Genomic DNA, 19,058 nt, shown 5'->3' on the forward strand with positions numbered 1-19,058 from the left:
TTGCCGACCGCCTCACGCCGATCTACGTCATCAGAATGGCACGGGCAGGCATAAGCACATATATGTACGTCCTTTGCCTCCCGCGGGTCGGGGGCCCGATCGGGCCCCCGCCCGGTGCCTGCGGCGGTCGGTTTTCGTTCGGGAGCGATCCCGGACGAGGGGACGGCCATTCATTCATGGCCACCCCCTCGCGATCGCTCCCGACGAATGGAAATCCCCGGTGACATCACTTCCTCTCCTGTAATGTAAACACAGGAGAGGAAGTGATGTATTCTCTCCTCCGTGTCGGTATTTTTCGTTCCGACACGGAGGAGAGCGGATCAGTGAGTTGCACCAACACATCCCACACACAGTAGAACATGCCAGGCACACTCACACCCCCCCTTTACCCCCCGATCACCCCCCCAATTACCCCTGCCCCCCAGTCACAGTGACACCAATGTCATTTTTTTTTTTTTTTTTTTTTTTTTTTGCATTGGTGTCATTTGTGACTGTAATAACTGTTAGGGCAGTTAGGGTTAGCCCCCTTTAGTTCTAATGTACCCCCCTAACCCCCCCAATAAAGGTTTAACCCCGTGATCACCCCCCGTCGCCAGTGTCACTAAGGCTGGGTTCACATTGCAGCGGTTTATGAGAACGAATGTGATTCGCACCGCACTGCAGTGCAAATCACATCCGATCTCTGTGCGATTCGAGTTCAGCCATTCGCCGCACCCGCCGCACCCGCCACACCCGCCGCACCCGCCGCAAATTCGCACGGGACCCTTTTTTTGGCCCGCAGCAGAATCGGATCGCATGGGTGTTCACACCATGCGATCCGAGTTTGCAGATCGCACTGCGATATGCGAACTGATCTGGGGGTGTCAGTAACATTTCACTGACACTCCCAGCAGTTCGCATAGGGCAGTGTGAACTGCCGCCGGGAGGCATGCGATGCGGGAACCCGCCGCGGATTCGCGGCGTTTCCGCATCGCTCCAGTGTGAACCCAGCCTAATAAGCGATCATTTTTCTGATCGCCGTATTAGTGTCACAGGTGACGCTAGTTAGGCAGGTAGGTATTTAGGTTCGCCGCAGCTTTTTATAGCGCTAGGGACCCCCATATACTACCGCATAAAGCCCCCTGATTGCCCCCTAGTTAACCCTTTCACCAGTGATCACCATATAACTGTTACAGGTGACGCTGGTTGGTTAGTTATTTTTTTATAGTTTCAGGGCACCCGCCATTTATTACCTAATAAAGGTTTAACCCCCTGATCACCCGGCAGGTGTCATTTGTGACTAATAACTGTTAGGGCAGTTAGGGTTAGCCCCCTTTAGTTCTAAGGTACCCCCCTAACCCCCCCAATAAAGGTTTAACCCCGTGATCACCCCCGTCGCCAGTGTCACTAAGGCTGGGTTCACATTGCAGCGGTTTATGAGAACGGATGTGATTCGCACCGCACTGCAGTGCAAATCACATCCGATCTCTGTGCGATTCGAGTTCAGCTATACAGATAGTATGGCTGAATTCGTGTCGCACCCGCCGCAAACTCGCACGGGACCCTTTTTTTGGTCCGCAGCAGAATCGGATCGCATGGGTGTTCACACCATGCGATCCAAGTTTGCAGATCGCACTGCGATATGCGAACTGATCTGGGGGTGTCATTAACATTTCACTGACACTCCCAGCAGTTCGCATAGGGCAGTGTGAACTGCCGCCGGGAGGCATGCGATGCGGGAACCCGCCGCGCATTCGTGGCGTTCCCGCATCGCTCCAGTGTGAACCCAGCCTAATAAGCGATCGTTTTTCTGATCGCTGTATTAGTGTCACAGGTGACGCTAGTTAGGCAGGTAGGTATTTAGGTTCGCCGCAGCTTTTTATAGCGCCAGGGACCCCCATATACTACCGCATAAAGCCCCCTGATTGCCCCCTAGTTAACCCTTTCACCAGTGATCACCATATAACTGTTACAGGTGACGCTGGTTGGTTAGTTATTTTTTTATAGTTTCAGGGCACCCGCCATTTATTACCTAGTCTCACTAGTGTACCCCTAAATTTAGGGGTGTCTACTTTCTAAAATGGGGTCATTTGGGGGGGGGGGGTTTGTGCCATCTTGGCATTTTATGGCCTTCAAAACTGTAACGCCCTTAGAAAGCCTGAAGGCGGTGCTTGGTTTTTGGGGCCCCGTACGCGGCTAGGCTCCCAAAAAGTCCCACATATGTGGTATCCCCGTACTCAGGAGAAGCAGCAGAATTTATTTTGGGGTGTCATTTCACATATGCCCATGGCATGCGTGAGCAATATATCATTTAGTGACAACTTTGTGAAAAAAAAAAAAAGTTTGTAATTTTCCCGCAACTTGTGGCAAAATATAAAATATTCCATGGACTCAACATGCCTCTCAGCAAATAGCTTGGGGTGTCTACTTTCTAAAATGGGGTCATTTGTGGGGGTTTTGTGCCATCTTGGCATTTTATGGCCTTCAAAACTGTAATAGGTAGTGAGAAGTGAACTCAAAAAATTACGCCCTTAGAAAGCCTGAAGGCGGTGCTTGGTTTTCGGGGCCCCGTACGCGGCTAGGCTCCCAAAAAGTCCCACATATGTGGTATCCCCGTACTCAGGAGAAGCAGCAGAATTTATTTTGGGGTGTCATTTCACATATGCCCATGGCATGCATGAGCAATATATCATTTAGTGACAACTTTGTGAAAAAAAAAAAAAAAAAAAAAAAGTTTGTAATTTTCCCGCAACTTGTGGCAAAATATAAAATATTCCATGGACTCAACATGCCTCTCAGCAAATAGCTTGGGGTGTCTACTTTCTAAAATGGGGTCATTTGTGGGGGTTTTGTGCCATCTTGGCATTTTATGGCCTTCAAAACTGTAATAGGTAGTGAGGCGTGAAATCAAAAATTGACGCCCTTAGAAAGCCTGAAGGCGGTGCTTGGTTTTCGGGGCCCTGTACGCGGCTAGGCTCCCAAAAAGTCCCACATATGTGGTATCCCCGTACTCAGGAGAAGCAGCAGAATTTATTTTGGGGTGTCATTTCACATACGCCCATAGCATGTGTGAGCAATATATCATTTAGTGACAACTTTGTGTAAAAAAAAAAAAAAATTTTTTTTTTGTCATTATTCAATCGCTTGAGGCAAAAAAATAAAATATTCAATGGGCTCAACATGCCTCTTATCAATTTCCTTAGGGGGTCTACTTTCCAAAATGGGGTCATTTGGGGGGGTTTTGTACTGCCCTGTCATTTTAGCACCTCAAGAAATGAGATAGGCAGTCGTAAACTAAAAGCTGCGTAAATTCCAGAAAACGTACCTTAGTTTGTAGATGTGACAACTTTTGCGCAAACCAATAAATATACAATTATTGACTTTTTTTTTACCAAAGACATGTGGCTGAATACATTTTGTCCTAAATGTATGACTAAAATTGAGTTTATTGGATTTTTCTAATAACAAAAAGTAGAAAATATCATTTTTTTTCAAAATTTGCGGTCTTTTTACATTTATATCGCAAAAAATAAAAATCGCAGAGGCAATCAAATACCATCAAAAGAAAGCTCTATTTGTGGGAAGAAAAGGACGCAAATTTTGTTTGGGTACAACATTGCATGACCGCGCAATTACCAGTTAAAGCAGCGCAGTGCCAAAGTGTAAAAAGACCTCTGGTCATTTACCAGCAAAATGGTCCGGTCTGAAAGTGGTTAAATACCCACGGGTCAGCCCAGCTGGGGAGGAGTTTTCAGGTGGAAGAGCTGGAGTGAGAGAGTGTGGAGACTGTCGGGGCCTTGAGGGAGCTCTCCAGTCTGGGGGGGGGGGTGACCTTGGGCCTGGGCTGAGGTGCAGTCAGGACCATCTTCAAGAATGCATGAAAAGGTCCTGGACCGGAGGCACAAGAGAGAGCAAAGAGAGGACAACAGAGAGAGCACTGCTAAGAGACTCCAAGGAGGAAAACTGGTCGCAGCCAGGAGGGCTGGGCAGCTGCAGCCAGGAGGGCTGGGCAGCTGCAGCCAGATGGGTTACTGGGCTCAGTAGCCGCATGTTAGGACAGCTAATACTAAAGACTTTCTACTTGTTATACTTTAGGGGCCCACGATCCCTGCCTGCAAAAGGTAATAGCTAGGGCCGGCAGAGTCAGTGTCAGACCTAACTACTTTGTGCTAAGCTGTTCCTGAGAGTTCATAAAGGAAGTGATGTTCTGGTGGATTGAGGAGAAATTTCAGAAAGGAAGCGATGTGCAGGGGAAAGCTTAATGAGGAGCTGCACCTAAAAAAAAAATATTAAAAGCCAGCAGCTACTAATATTGCAGCTGCTGACTGTTAATAATATCACACTTACCTGTCCCAGGTTCCAGCGATGTCGGCGGCAGATAACGAGCGATCGCTCGTCTCGCTGCAGCCACCGCCGCCATCCTCTGTCAGGGAATCGGGAAGTGAAGCATGAGGGCTTCACTGCCCGGTTCCCTACTGCGCATGCGCGAGTTGCGCTGCGCTTCTCTTATGGTCCCCCGCTGTGTCTCTGGGAACTGTGTGAGCCATGCGGGGGTGGGCGGAGCCATGCGGCGGTCTGGCCGGAAGTGGGTGCAGATACCTGGATTATCCAGGTAACTGCACCCCCACCCCCGAAAGGTGCCGATTGTGGCACCGGAGGGGGGGAGGGATAAGACTAGCGGAACTTCCCCTTTAGGGTGAAGAACCGCTTTAAGGAGTATTTACAGGGAGTGTACATAGTTGTCCCAAACCTAATTGCATTGATTCACATTGGGCATCCCATCTCTCCTAATCCCATCCAAGTTATAGCCCTCAATAAAACAAAAAAACAAAGTTCACTGACTAATTCATGTCTCTGTATGCCTGAGAGTGAATGCAGGGCTGGGCAGGGTGAAAGACGAGCCATAATCTTCAGCAGCCCCTACGGGGGTACTGCTACACTAGTATGGATGTCTCCACTCCACTAGGCAACATGCTGTGCCCAGTGTTCTCCGATCACAATATATACAAAGCACAACACTTAAAAGAAAATTTAAAAATATATATTATATATATACAGTGTATATCTATATATACTGTGACAGTGAGGGGTCCTGCCACTGTGTAAAAATAGGGGAAAGGGACACAGGAAAAAGGGAGTTCATTACACACCTTAGTAAAAAAGGAAGTTTATATGGCCACTAATTATTACAATAAATAGTGCTGACTGCATCAGGTTATACAGTATCTCACAAAAGTGAGTACACCCCTCACATTTTTGTTAATATTTTATTATATCTTTTCATGTGACAACACTGAATAAATGACACCTTGCTACAATGTAAAGTAGCGAGTGTACATCTTGTATAACAGTGTAAATTTGCTGTCCCCTCAAAAACAAGCAGTTCACCCATGCTGTGCGGGAACAGCCCTACTGCATTAGGAAAACAAATGGTTGGAGTTCAGCTTTAACAGAACAGAGAGATAGAGGATGTGTGCACACGGAGCCATTGATTTGTGGTTAGTATTTTCACGTCCTTTTTGGACTAAAGCCCATGCAAAGTAAAATAAAAGCCAGTCTGTGAAGATTCCTCAGCATAGTAAAGACCATCTACATATCAGGTACGGGGGCTGGAGAGGGACACACTATAATGTATTGTAATATTGCCATATCTCTGTGTTTCATGTTCTAGTTCCAGTTGGTGTCAGTCACTCATAGCTTATTATCATTTTATAGGTCTTCATTGTGCCTCTCCTACCTATCAGCCTACAAGATACAATAAAAAGGTGGTGAGTAACGTCATAATTTGTATGTTTTCTTTCTTATCATATCTTAAATCTGATCTACATATATATATATTTTTTTAATTCGTTTTACAATGCTATAATGTATAAACATACCAGTTTTGAGATGATTTTTATTTCATTTTTTCATGTTTTGTTCAGTACTTATGTTCTGTTTTTTTTTTGTGAAATTTTGACACTTTCATTACTATTGACTGGTTTTAATTATGAACCCGTTCAGGGGATAGTATACCGATATCAGATTGATATCAAAATCTTCTTTCTGGCCCTATTGAATAGAAAGTACTAGGACAAACAGGATTTTTCTTGGTACCAGCAAGGACATTACAACATGATTAAAAACATATAAGGTTTATTACATATGCCAATTATGACAGACGACTCATTGTTAAAACTCATTATGAAAGTTTTTCCCTCTGAAGCTGTCTATACTAAAGTTCCAGCAAGATGTCTATATTCATCACTGAGTGTTCAAAGCAAAATGGAATAAAGTGAATATATAGTATTAACCAAATCTCAACATGTTTCATGGATACCAGCTCCTTCAGGAGTTCAGTGAGGGAATGAAATTCTGTAGAAAAGAACATAATAGTAATAATAACCAATAAATATGCAAAACTAATTGTGTAATTTATGTGTATTTGGTGAACATGGTGACCAGTAAGTACTCACCCAAGATGTCAAATGAAGTAGGTTAGACACAGGCCATATGGAGGCACCCAATCAATCCCCTGGGGCAAGCATGGGAGAAGGTGCATAAGCCATATATTATCTGTATAGATCAAATAGCATTGAAAAGGCAGAGTAACAACACCAACGGCACACTTGCCTTGTTAGCAAAGATATTCCAATGTTGTATCAATTAACCACTTGCTTACTGGGCACTTAAACCCCCCTCAGTCCCAGACCAATTTTCAGCTTTCAGCGCTGATGCACTTTGAATGACAATTGCGCGGTCATACAACACTGTACCCAAATGAAATTTTTATCATTTTTTTCCCACAAATAGAGCTTTCTTTTGGTGGTATTTAATTACAGCTCGGAGTTTTATTTTTTGCTAAACAAACAAAAAAAGATGCAAAAAAAATAAATAAAAAAATCATGTTTTAATAGTTTGTTATAAAATTTTGCAAACGGGTCATTTTTCTCCTTCATTGAAGTGCGCTGATTAGGCGGCACTGATAGGCTGCATTGGTGGGCACTGATGGGCTGCATTGGTGGGCACTGATAGGCTGCATTGGTGGGCACTGATAGGCTGCACTGGTGGGCACTGATAAGCATAGTTAAGGCGGCACTAATAGGCACAGATAAGGCGGCACGGATGGGCACAGATAAGGCGGCACTGATGGGCAAAGATGGGCACAGATAAGATGGCACGGATGGGTGGCACGGATAAGTGGCACGGATGGGTGGCACGGATGGGCACTGATAGGTACCACTGATAGATGGGACTGATGGGCACTGATAGGTGGCACTGAAAGGTGGCTCTGATAGGTGGCACTGCTGGGCACTGATGGGCGGCACTGCTGGGCACTGATGGGCGGCACTGGGGTGCAGCACCTTTGAGGCAGATTGTGGGCACTGTGGGTGGCACTGTGGGTGGCACTGTGGGTGGCACTGTGGGCACTATGGGCACTGCTGGGTGGCACTGACGGGGGGCACTTACTTTTATTCAGGATGGCACTTCAGCGGGCAGGTGGGCACTGGCAGGGGGCAGGTGGTGGCTTGTATTGCTGGCCGTGATCGGGACTGATGTCCCGATCACGGCCGCCGGTGATCGGCTTTTTTTTTCTCCTCGCGCTGTCAGCGCGAGGAGGAATAATAGCCGATTACCGGCTCCGTTCTATCACATGATCAGCTGTCATTGGCTGACAGCTGATCACGTGATAAGGGGTCGGGATCGACCCCTTCCACAGATCGGTGATCAGGCGAGTCTCATGGACTCGCCGATCACAGAGCGCGCCGCGCGCGCCCCTCAGGGGGCGCACAGGCCGCTCGTGCACGGGACGACGTCAATAGACGTTGTCCCGGAAAAGTAGATCCGCGATAATGCCGTCATTTGGCAATAGCGCGGATCCCAAGTGGTTAAAAAACAGACAATGGGGGTTATTTACTAAAGGAAAATCCACTTTGCACTAAAAGTGCACTTGGAAGTAAAGTCGCTGTAGATCTGAGGGGGACATGCAAGGAAAGTAAAAAACAGCATTTTAGCGTGCACATGATTGGATGACAAAATCAGCAGAGCTTCCACTCATTTCAGATCTACCCCTCAGATTTAGAGCCACTGCACTTGCAAGTGCACTTTCAGTGCAAAGTAGATTTGCCTTTCGTAAATAACCCCCAATATATGTCCATAAAGTAGCAATATCTGAATTGGAACACAAATAATATGTATAGACCACATACCAAATATAGATACAGACATTGATGGAAATTAGGAAGAGCCTTACATACCATACACATTTCCAATCTCAAGTTCAGATGGAGACATTGAAAAAAAAAACAGCAGGCAGATACCTCATGCAGCCACCATAACAAGTAAAAACCAAGCCAAGATGATAAATGTTTTTTTATTGAACTATTTATTATCTTGGCATGGTTTTTACCTACTATGGTAGCGCAATAGCTGCATGAGGTATCTGCCTACTGTTTTTTCAATGCCCCGCCTTGCCTCCATCTAAACTTGAGAATGTAAATTTGTATGGTATGTAAGGCTCTTCTTAATTTCCATCAATGTGCTAGATATATGTCTGTATCTTAACCACTTTCAGACCGGACCATTTTGCTGGTAAATGACCAGAGGTCTTTTTACACTTTGGCACTGCGCTGCTTTAACTGGTAATTGCGCGGTCATGCAATGTTGTACCCAAACAAAATTTGCGTCCTTTTCTTCCCACAAATAGAGCTTTCTTTTGATGGTATTTGATTGCCTCTGCGATTTTTATTTTTTGCGATATAAACGTAAAAAGACCGCAAATTTTGAAAAAAAAATGATATTTTCTACTTTTTGTTATTAGAAAAATCCAATAAACTCAATTTTAGTCATACATTTAGGCCAAAATGTATTCAGCCACATGTCTTTGGTAAAAAAAAAGTCAATAATTGTATATTTATTGGTTTGCGCAAAAGTTGTCACATCTACAAACTAAGGTACGTTTTCTGGAATTTACGCAGCTTTTAGTTTACGACTGCCTATCTCATTTCTTGAGGTGCTAAAATGGCAGGGCAGTACAAAACCCCCCCAAATGACCCCATTTTGGAAAGTAGACCCCCTAAGGAAATTGATAAGAGGCATGTTGAGCCCATTGAATATTTTATTTTTTTGCCTCAAGCGATTGAATAATGACAAAAAAAATTTATTTTTTTTTTTTACACAAAGTTGTCACTAAATGATATATTGCTCACACATGCTATGGGCGTATGTGAAATGACACCCCAAAATAAATTCTGCTGCTTCTCCTGAGTATGGGGATACCACATATGTGGGACTTTTTGGGAGCCTAGCCGCGTACGGGGCCCCGAAAACCAAGCACCGCCTTCAGGCTTTCTAAGGGCGTAAATTTTTGAGTTCACGTCTCACTACCTATTACAGTTTTGAAGGCCATAAAATGCCAAGATGGCACAAAACCCCCACAAATGACCCCATTTTAGAAAGTAGACACCCCAAGCTATTTGCTGAGAGGCATGTTGAGTTCATGGAATATTTTATATTTTGCCACAAGTTGCGGGAAAATTACAAACTTTTTTTTTTTTTTTTTTTTTTAACAAAGTTGTCACTAAATGATATATTGCTCATGCATGCCATGGGCATATGTGAAATGACACCCCAAAATAAATTCTGCTGCTTCTCCTGAGTACGGGGATACCACATATGTGGGACTTTTTGGGAGCCTAGCCGCGTACGGGGCCCCGAAAGCCAAGCACCGCCTTCAGGCTTTCTAAGGGCGTAAATTTTTGAGTTCACTTCTCACTACCTATTACAGTTTTGAAGGCCATAAAATGCCAAGATGGCACAAAACCCCCACAAATGACCCCATTTTAGAAAGTAGACACCCCAAGCTATTTGCTGAGAGGCATGTTGAGTCCATGGAATATTTTATATTTTGCCACAAGTTGCGGGAAAATTACAAACTTTTTTTTTTTTTTTTTTTTTTTCACAAAGTTGTCACTAAATGATATATTGCTCACGCATGCCATGGGCATATGTGAAATGACACCCCAAAATAAATTCTGCTGCTTCTCCTGAGTATGGGGATACCACATATGTGGGACTTTTTGGGAGCCTAGCCGCGTACGGGGCCCCGAAAACCAAGCACCGCCTTCAGGCTTTCTAAGGGCGTTACAGTTTTGAAGGCCATAAAATGCCAAGATGGCACAAACCCCCCCCAAATGACCCCATTTTGGAAAGTAGACACCCCTAAATTTAGGGGTACACTAGTGAGACTAGGTAATAAATGGCGGGTTCCCTGAAACTATAAAAAAATAACTAACCAACCAGCGTCACCTGTAACAGTTATATGGTGATCACTGGTGAAAGGGTTAACTAGGGGGCAATTAGGGGGCTTTATGCGGTAGTATATGGGGGTCCCTGGCGCTATAAAAAGCTGCAGCGAACCTAAATACCTACCTGCCTAACTAGCGTCACCTGTGACACTAATACAGCGATCAGAAAAACAATCGCTTATTAGGCTGGGTTCACACTGGAGCGATGCGGGAACGCCACGAATGCGCGGCGGGTTCCCGCATCGCATGCCTCCCGGCGGCAGTTCACACTGCCCTGTGCGAACTGCTGGGAGTGTCAGTGAAATGTTACTGACACCCCCAGATCAGTTCGCATATCGCAGTGCGATCTGCAAACTCGGATCGCATGGTGTGAACACCCATGCGATCCGATTCTGCTGCGGGCCAAAAAAAGGGTCCCGTGCGAATTTGCGGCGGGTGCGGCGGGTGCGGCGAATGGCTGAACTCGAATCGCACAGAGATCGGATGTGATTTGCACTGCAGTGCGGTGCGAATCACATCCGTTCTCATAAACCGCTGCAATGTGAACCCAGCCTTAGTGACACTGGCGACGGGGGGTGATCACGGGGTTAAACCTTTATTGGGGGGGTTAGGGGGGTACCTTAGAACTAAAGGGGGCTAACCCTAACTGCCCTAACAGTTATTAGTCACAAATGACACCCGCCGGGTGATCAGGGGGTTAAACCTTTATTAGGTAATAAATGGCGGGTGCCCTGAAACTATAAAAAAATAACTAACCAACCAGCGTCACCTGTAACAGTTATATGGTGATCACTGGTGAAAGGGTTAACTAGGGGGCAATCAGGGGGCTTTATGCGGTAGTATATGGGGGTCCCTGGCGCTATAAAAAGCTGCGGCGAACCTAAATACCTACCTGCCTAACTAGCGTCACCTGTGACACTAATACGGCGATCAGAAAAATGATTGCTTATTAGGCTGGGTTCACACTGGAGCGATGCGGAAACGCCGCGAATCCGCGGCGGGTTCCCGCATCGCATGCCTCCCGGCGGCAGTTCACACTGCCCTATGCGAACTGATGGGAGTGTCAGTGAAATGTTACTGACACCCCCAGATCAGTTCACATATCGCAGTGCGATCTGCAAACTCGGATCGCATGGTGTGAACACCCATGCGATCCGATTCTGCTGCGGGCCAAAAAAAGGGTCCCGTGCTAATTTGCGGCGGGTGCGGCGGGTGTGGCGGGTGCGGCGGGTGCGGTGAATGGCTGAACTCGAATCGCACAGAGATCGGATGTGATTTGCACTGCAGTGCGGTGCGAATCACATTCGTTCTCATAAACCGCTGCAATGTGAACCCAGCCTTAGTGACACTGGCGACGGGGGGTGATCACGGGGTTAAATCTTTATTGGGGGGGTTAGGGGGGTACATTAGAACTAAAGGGGGCTAACTCTAACTGCCCTAACAGTTATTACAGTCACAAATGACACCAATGCAAAAAAAAAAAAAAAAAAAAAAAAATGACATTGGTGTCACTGTGACTGGGGGGCAGGGGTAATTGGGGGGGTGATCGGGGGGTAAAGGGGGGGTGTGAGTGTGCCTGGCATGTTCTACTGTGTGTGTAGAGTGTTGGTGCAACTTACTGATCCGCTCTCCTCCGTGTCGGAACGAAAAATACCGACACGGAGGAGAGAATACATCACTTCCTCTCCTGTGTTTACATTACAGGAGAGGAAGTGATGTCACCGGGGATTTCTATTCGTCGGGAGCGATCGCGAGGGGGTGGCCATGAATGAATGGCCGTCCCCTCGTCCGGGATCGCTCCCGAACGAATACCGACCGCCGCAGGCACCGGGCGGGGGCCCGATCGGGCCCCCGACCCGCGGGAGGCAAGGGACGTACATGTATGTCCTTATGCCTGCCCGTGCCATTGTACCGACGTACATCGGCGTGCGGCGGTCGGCAACTGGTTAATATGGCACATGATCTATAACTATTTTTTTTGTTTCTCTTCAGATATGACTACTTTATGGACATACTGTACAATATATTACCAAAAGTATTAGGACGCCTGCCTTTACATGCACATGACCTTGGAATGTCTACTTTGTAAAAAGGGGTCATTTGGGGGGTATTTGTACTTTCCTGACTTGTTAGTGTCTCAAGAAATGAGGTACACCTGATGTACTGAAGGCCTGATCAGAAGTGATCAATTTTCAGTGATTGGCACCATAGTTTGTAGACTCTATAACTTTCACAAAGACCAAATAATATACACTAATGTGGGTTATTTTTACCAAAGATATGTAGCAGTATAAATTTTGGCCAAAATTTATGAAGAAAAATTACTAATTAGCAAATATTTATGACAGAAACAAAGAAAAGGGCATTTTTTTTACAAAATGTACGTTTTATTTTATTTATAGCACAAAAAATAAAAAACCCACTAGTGATTAAATGCCACTAAAAGAAAGCTCTATTTGTGTGGAAAAAAGGACGCAAGTTTCATATGGATACAGTGTTGGATGATTGAGTAATTGTCATTCAAACTGTGAGAGCGCTGAAAGCTGAAAATTGGTCTGGTCAGGAAGGGGGTGTAAGTGCACTGTATTGAGGTGGTTAAAATAGAATTCTGGTCAAGCCCTAACTACTTTTAAAAATACTTCCTCCCTCCCTCCTAACACCTATTCTGACTAGCCTGTGTATGAAAAGATCTGTATAATTTACCTATTACCAAAAGTATTGGGACTCCTGTCTTTACATGCACAGGAACTTTAATGACATCCCAGTCTTAATCCGTAGGGTTCAATATTGAGTTGGCTCACCCTTTGCAGCTATAACAGCTTCAACTCTTCAGGGAAGGCTGTCCAAAGGCATAGAAGTGTGTCTATGGGAACGTTTGACCATTTTTCCAGAAGCGCATTTGTGAGGTCAGACACTGATGTGGTCAAGAAGGCCTGGCTCGCGGTCTCCATACTAATTCATCCCAAAGGTGTTCTATCGGGTTGAGGGCAGGACTCTGTACAGGCCAATCAAGTTCCTCCACCCCAAACTCGCTCACCCATGTCTTTGTGGACCTTGCTTTGTGCACTGTTCCAAATCATTTGGTGGACCTCACAAATTCCCTTCTGGAAGAATGGTCAAGCATTCCCGTAGACACACTCCTAAACCTTGTGGACAGCCTTCTCAGAAGAGTTGAAGTTGTTATAGCTGCAAAGGGTGGGCCAACTCAATATTAAACCCTACGGACTAAGGCTAGGATGCAATTAAAGTTCATGTGCATGTAAAGGCAGGCGTCCTAATACTTTTGGTAATATATTGTACAGTATGTCCATAAAGTAATCATATCTGAAGAGAAACAAAAAAAATAGTTATAGATCATGTGCCACTTTAATTGCATCCTAGCCTTAGTCCGTAGAGTTTAATATTGAGGATATTTCTAAGACATAGCATATATATAGCAAAAATTATACCCCAAAACACATTCTGCTACTCCTCCCGAGTATGGCGATACCACATGTGTAGGACTTTTACACAGCCTGGCCACATAGAGAGGCTGAACATTGAAGTAGTACGTTCAGGCGTTCTAGGAGCATAAATGACACATCTCATTTCATTCCTACCTATCACACTTTTGAAGGTCCTGGACCACCAGGACAGTGAAATTACCCACAAAATGACCCCATTTTGGAAAGCAAACACCCCAACGTATATTCTATGAGACATAGGCTGCAAATAGGTACTCGGGTACTCTGATGGGCTGGAGATAGGTACTCTGGTACTCTGATGGCTTGGTGACAGGTACTCGGGTACTCTGATGGCCTGGTGACAGTTACTCGGGTACTCTGATAAACTGTGACAGGTACTCGGGTACATAGATGGGCTGGGACAGGTACTCGGGTACTCTGATGGGCTGGGACAGGTACTCGGGTACTCTGATGGGCTGGGACAGGTACTCGGGTACTCTGATGGGCTGGGACAGGTACTCGGGTACTCTGATGGCCTGGTGACAGGTACTCGGGTACTCTGATGGCCTGGTGACAGGTACTCTGATGGCTTGGTGACTGGTATTTCGGTACTCTGAAGGGCGGTGACAGGTACTCATATGGACTGTGACAGGTACTCGGGTACTAAGATGAACTGTGACAGGTACTCAGATGCACTGTGACAGGTACTCGGGTACTCAGATGGACTGTGACAGGTACTCGGGTACTCAGATGGACTGGAACAGGTACTCGGGTACTCAGATGGGCTGTGACAGGTACTCGGGTACTCAGATGGGCTGTGACAGGTACTCAGGTACTTTGATGGGCTGTGACAGCTACTCGGGTACTTTGATGGGCTGTGACAGGTACTCGGGTACTTTGATGGGCTGTGACAGGTACTCGGGTACTTTGATGGGCTGTGACAGGTACTCGAGTACTCTGATGGACTGTGACAGATACTCGGATACTCTGATGGACCGTGACAGATACTCGGGTACCCTGATGGACCGTGACAGGTACTCGGGTACCCTGATGGACCGTGACAGGTACTTGGGTACCCTGATGGACCGTGACAGGTACTCGGGTACCCTGATAGACCGTGACAGGTACTCGGGTACCCTGATGGGCCGTGACAGGTACTCAGGTACTCTGATGGGCCGTGACAGGTACTCGGGTACTCTGATGGGCCGTGACAGGTACTCGGGTACTCTGATGGGCCGTGACAGGTACTCGGGTACTCTGATGGGCCGTGACAGGTACTCGGGTACTCTGATGTGCCGTGACAGGTACTCGGGTACTCTGATGGGCCGGGACAGGTACTCGGGTACTCTGATGGGCCGGGACAGGTACTCGGGTACTCTGATGGGCCGGGACAGGTACTCGGGTACTCTGATGAACTGTGACAGGTACTCGGGTACTTAGATGGGCTGGGACAGGTACTCGGGTACTCAGATGGGCTGGGACAGGTACTCAGGTACTCTGATGGGCTGGGACAGGTACTCGGGTACTCTGATGGGCTGTGACAGGTACTCAAATACTCTGATGGACTGTGACAGGTACTCTGATGGACTGTGATTGACAGGTACTATGAGGGGTGGTGACAGGTCCTCTTTATTGGGGGGGGGGCAATCAGTGTGATTGGTGTACACTGTAGGCGGTAACGAGATGTTACCGCAATCTCCTCCTCACACATGATCGGTGTGTGAGGAGCAGAACCCGGTAACATCTCGTTACCGTGGTTTGTTTACATTTTAGTGATTGGCTGTGAAAGGATCACAGCCGATCACGTGGGTAAACAGCCGGCCAATGGCTGTTTACCAGCGTCGGTGACGAGCAGTGTTCCCGGGGAACACACCACCACCGACGTGCACACGCACTGCGCTCACGATCGCGCGCATGCGCCGTGCACAGTCGGGGTGTGACCATCTGTGATCGGCTGTGACTTCATCACGGCCGATCACGTGGTAAACAGCCATAACCAATGGCTGTTCACCCCCTTCTGTGGCGAGCGGTGTCTCCGTGACACGCCGCCACCGAAGAAACAGGGATGCGCGCGCATGTTTGCTCCCGCCGCAATAGGTGCGCCACCTGGCCATCATTTGACAGCCGGCGGTCAGCATCTAGTTAAAGTAGAAGTCCAGTCAAACACCTACTATACTTAAACATGTTTCCCCCATTTTAAGCCCATATACCTACCTATTCTAAAGGTGCTCTGGTCCAGTCACATGACCTCCCCATCGGCCGGCTTCAGTGAAGAGGAGTTACAATGGCTGCAGAGCCTGGGCAATGACATCACCCATATTCTTGCTATGGGGCATCCATTGTCTGCTGTCCTTCCTCTATACTGAAGCCAGCATGGGAGCCTTTGATTTAACTGGAGTAGAGCTCCCAGCTCCTTTTTACATTTTTACCAGGTTGTTCTTATCTACATTATTGTAAAAAGCCTGGTGTTTATGGAGCTCTTTGGCTTAACTACTTCAGGCCTGGAGGATTTGGCTGGCCAAAAACCAGAGCACTTTTTGCGATTCGGCACTGCGTCGCTTTAACTGACAATTGTCGTGCGATGTGGCTCCCAAACAAAACGAACGTCCTTTTTTTTCCCACAAATAGAGCTTTCTTTTGGTGGTATTTGATCACCTCTGCGGTTTTATTTATAAAGAGCGACAATTTGGAAACGCATTCTTTTTTACTTTTTGCTATAACTATCCCCAAAAAATGTATACATTTTTTTTTTCCCCTCAGTTTAGGCCGATGTATTCTTCTACATATTCTTGGTTAAAAAAAAATCACAATAAGCGTTTATTGATTGGTTTGCGCAAAAGTTATAGCGTCTACAAAATAGGGGATAGTTTTATGGCATTTTTATAACTTTTTTTTTACTAGTAATGCCAACGATCAGCGATTTTTATCATGACTGCGACATTATGGCGGAAACATCAGACACTTTTGGTGCTATTTTGGGACCATTCACATTTATACAGCGATCTGCGTGATTAAAAATGCATTGATTACTGTGTAAATGTGACTGGCAGTGAAGGGGTTAACACTAGGTGGCGCTGTAGGGATTAGGTATGCCCTAGGGAGTGATTCTAACTGTGGGGGGGGGGGGGGGGGGGCTGGGCTTGTGTGACACATCACTGAGCAGCGCTCCCTGTAATCAGTGACAGTGTCACTGGGCAGAACGGGCAGATGCTTGTTTAAATTAGCATCTCACCGTTCTTCCTCTCCGTGAGGCGATTGTGGGTATGCTCGTGGACATCGAGTCCGCGGGACCCGCTGTAGGACTCATGGAGCTCACGAAGGGCACGCGCAAGCTCCCGCAAGCCAAGCCTCACGAATAACGTGATTTCATGCAGCGGAGCCAACCTGCCGCAATAAAACTGTGGCGGCTGGTCCGCAAGCGGTTAAGTGTTTTCTGATGATATTCATTTTGTTGACATCTAGCCCTGATGACGAGGATGCACATCCTTTAACTGCAGTTGCATCTTGGGTCTTACATTTTTTATCCCATTTTCAGTCAATTGTTAGTCACATAAACACTTGGCTGTGTGTGCTGTTTAGTGTCATTCTTTATCAATGGCACCCCAACACACTGTATAGTCAGGGCCAGCATACCACAACACATACTGTGTTTTGTGTTGTGCCACATTGTGGTGCATCAAGTGCAAGTGCAGTTGTATTATGTAAGGATATTTTTCCAGAGCTTAGGAAAGAGGGAAAGCTCTGCTGACTTCCATCATCAAATCCTGCGCACGCAAAAATGCTGTTTTTTTATTTCCTTGCATGTGATTGGGTATTCTTTGCAAAGTGAAGTTCTACCTCATTTGCTAAGCTCTGGAGTAACTGCACTTGCAGAGTGCAACTGCATTTGCAAAGTGCACCGTCTATTTGCCTTTGGTAAATCAACCCCACCGTTGGTCTATTAGCCACCCAACTCATTGCCCTCCCGTGTTGCTGATATTTAACAAGCGGTTGGGTTTGGTGAAAATTTGGAGATATGGGAAATTTTCACCATTCTGGTAAAATTTATTGGAGTCAATGCTGAAAGAGAAATGAAAGTAGCTTGTGCTGTTTTTAAGGGCTTTAAATGGTTACCCTTGTTTTTTCACAGAGAGAATACACAAAGAATAGTGATAGCAGGGAAATAATAAAAAGAAAATACAAAGAACATTAATAAAATAAACAACTATGAATACACATTCCATCAATCCCCCCCCCCCAAAAAAAAATTAAATATGTTCTCCCTGAAACAATTCTATCTTCATTGTCTTTTTGATATCTTGTAAACAGTGATACATTTTATTGTATCTCTCTTTTCAGAAACATTGGACAGAATGTGTGCAAAATCTCTTCTTCTGGTATTTGGGATTGTCCTGGGTCTCTCCCATCTGTCGTTGTCTCAGAACTGGGCAGCATTTAAGAGCAAGCACATTACAAGCACACCGAACATCAACTGTAAAAATGTCATGCACAGCAATATATTCATCATACGTGGTCAATGCAAGCAAGTGAACACTTTCATCTTTTCAACCGCAGCCACCGTGCAGGCCATCTGTAGAGGGGTGCAAGGCCCTACAAATGTATTAAGTAGCACAAAATTCAAGCTCATCGATTGCATTCGTACATCCATTGTAAACCCCCCTTGTCCGTATAACTCCGATAGTCAAAATAATGTGATATGTGTAACATGTGAGAGAACATTTCCCGTACATTTTGTCAGAAAAGGAAGATGTTAACCAGTCACTTCAGTACTAGCATGTTACACCCCTTTCCTTTTTTTTTCTTCAGTGCTGCCAGTTTGATTGTCAATTTATTGGTCAAGCAATGCTTTACCCAGATGAATTTTATATCTTTTTTTTAATAGATAGAGATTTATTTTGATGGTATTTAATCACTATTCACTGCATCTATTGCTATATAAAGAAAAACGACAAAAAAATGCTTTTCTTACTTTCTGTTATAAAAACACCCAATAAAAAACAAATCACAAAATCATGCTCAAATGTATTCTGCTACATTTTTTGTAAAAAAGCAAATAAGTGTAGATTATTTACGCTGTAAAAGTCTACAAACTGGTACATGCATTTGAAATGTATTAACCCTGACTATTTCTTTGGCTCTAAAATGCCAGAACTGTACAAACACCCCCAAAGTGACCCCTTTTCAGAAAGTACTTACCTCAAGGTATACAGTAAGATGCATGGTGAGTATTATAAAGATCTAACAAATTTTTTGGGGGGGAAAACTAAGCTAGTACGGTAAAGTCAATTGAAATTAATTTCACGAAATTGTAATTTTAACAAGTTATTTTTCACACCTCCCGGCCACACCC

At 45.5% G+C, this 19,058-nt stretch overlaps 1 long non-coding RNA gene across 1 annotated transcript; it reads left to right on the forward strand.

Annotated features, from left to right (window-relative positions):
• Positions 1 to 5,431: 5,431 nt before the first annotated feature.
• LOC143939311 (uncharacterized) lies at positions 5,432 to 18,721 on the forward strand. Its single transcript, XR_013263759.1, has 3 exons — positions 5,432 to 5,579; positions 5,695 to 5,747; positions 18,047 to 18,721. It is a non-coding gene; the product is annotated as an uncharacterized LOC143939311 (long non-coding RNA).
• Positions 18,722 to 19,058: the final 337 nt, after the last annotated feature.

Source organism: Lithobates pipiens, unplaced genomic scaffold, assembly GCF_037356315.1.
Source record: "Lithobates pipiens isolate NorthernLeopardFrog02 unplaced genomic scaffold, aLitPip1_a1.2 Scaffold_1, whole genome shotgun sequence".
Lineage (NCBI taxonomy): Eukaryota > Metazoa > Chordata > Amphibia > Anura > Ranidae > Lithobates > Lithobates pipiens.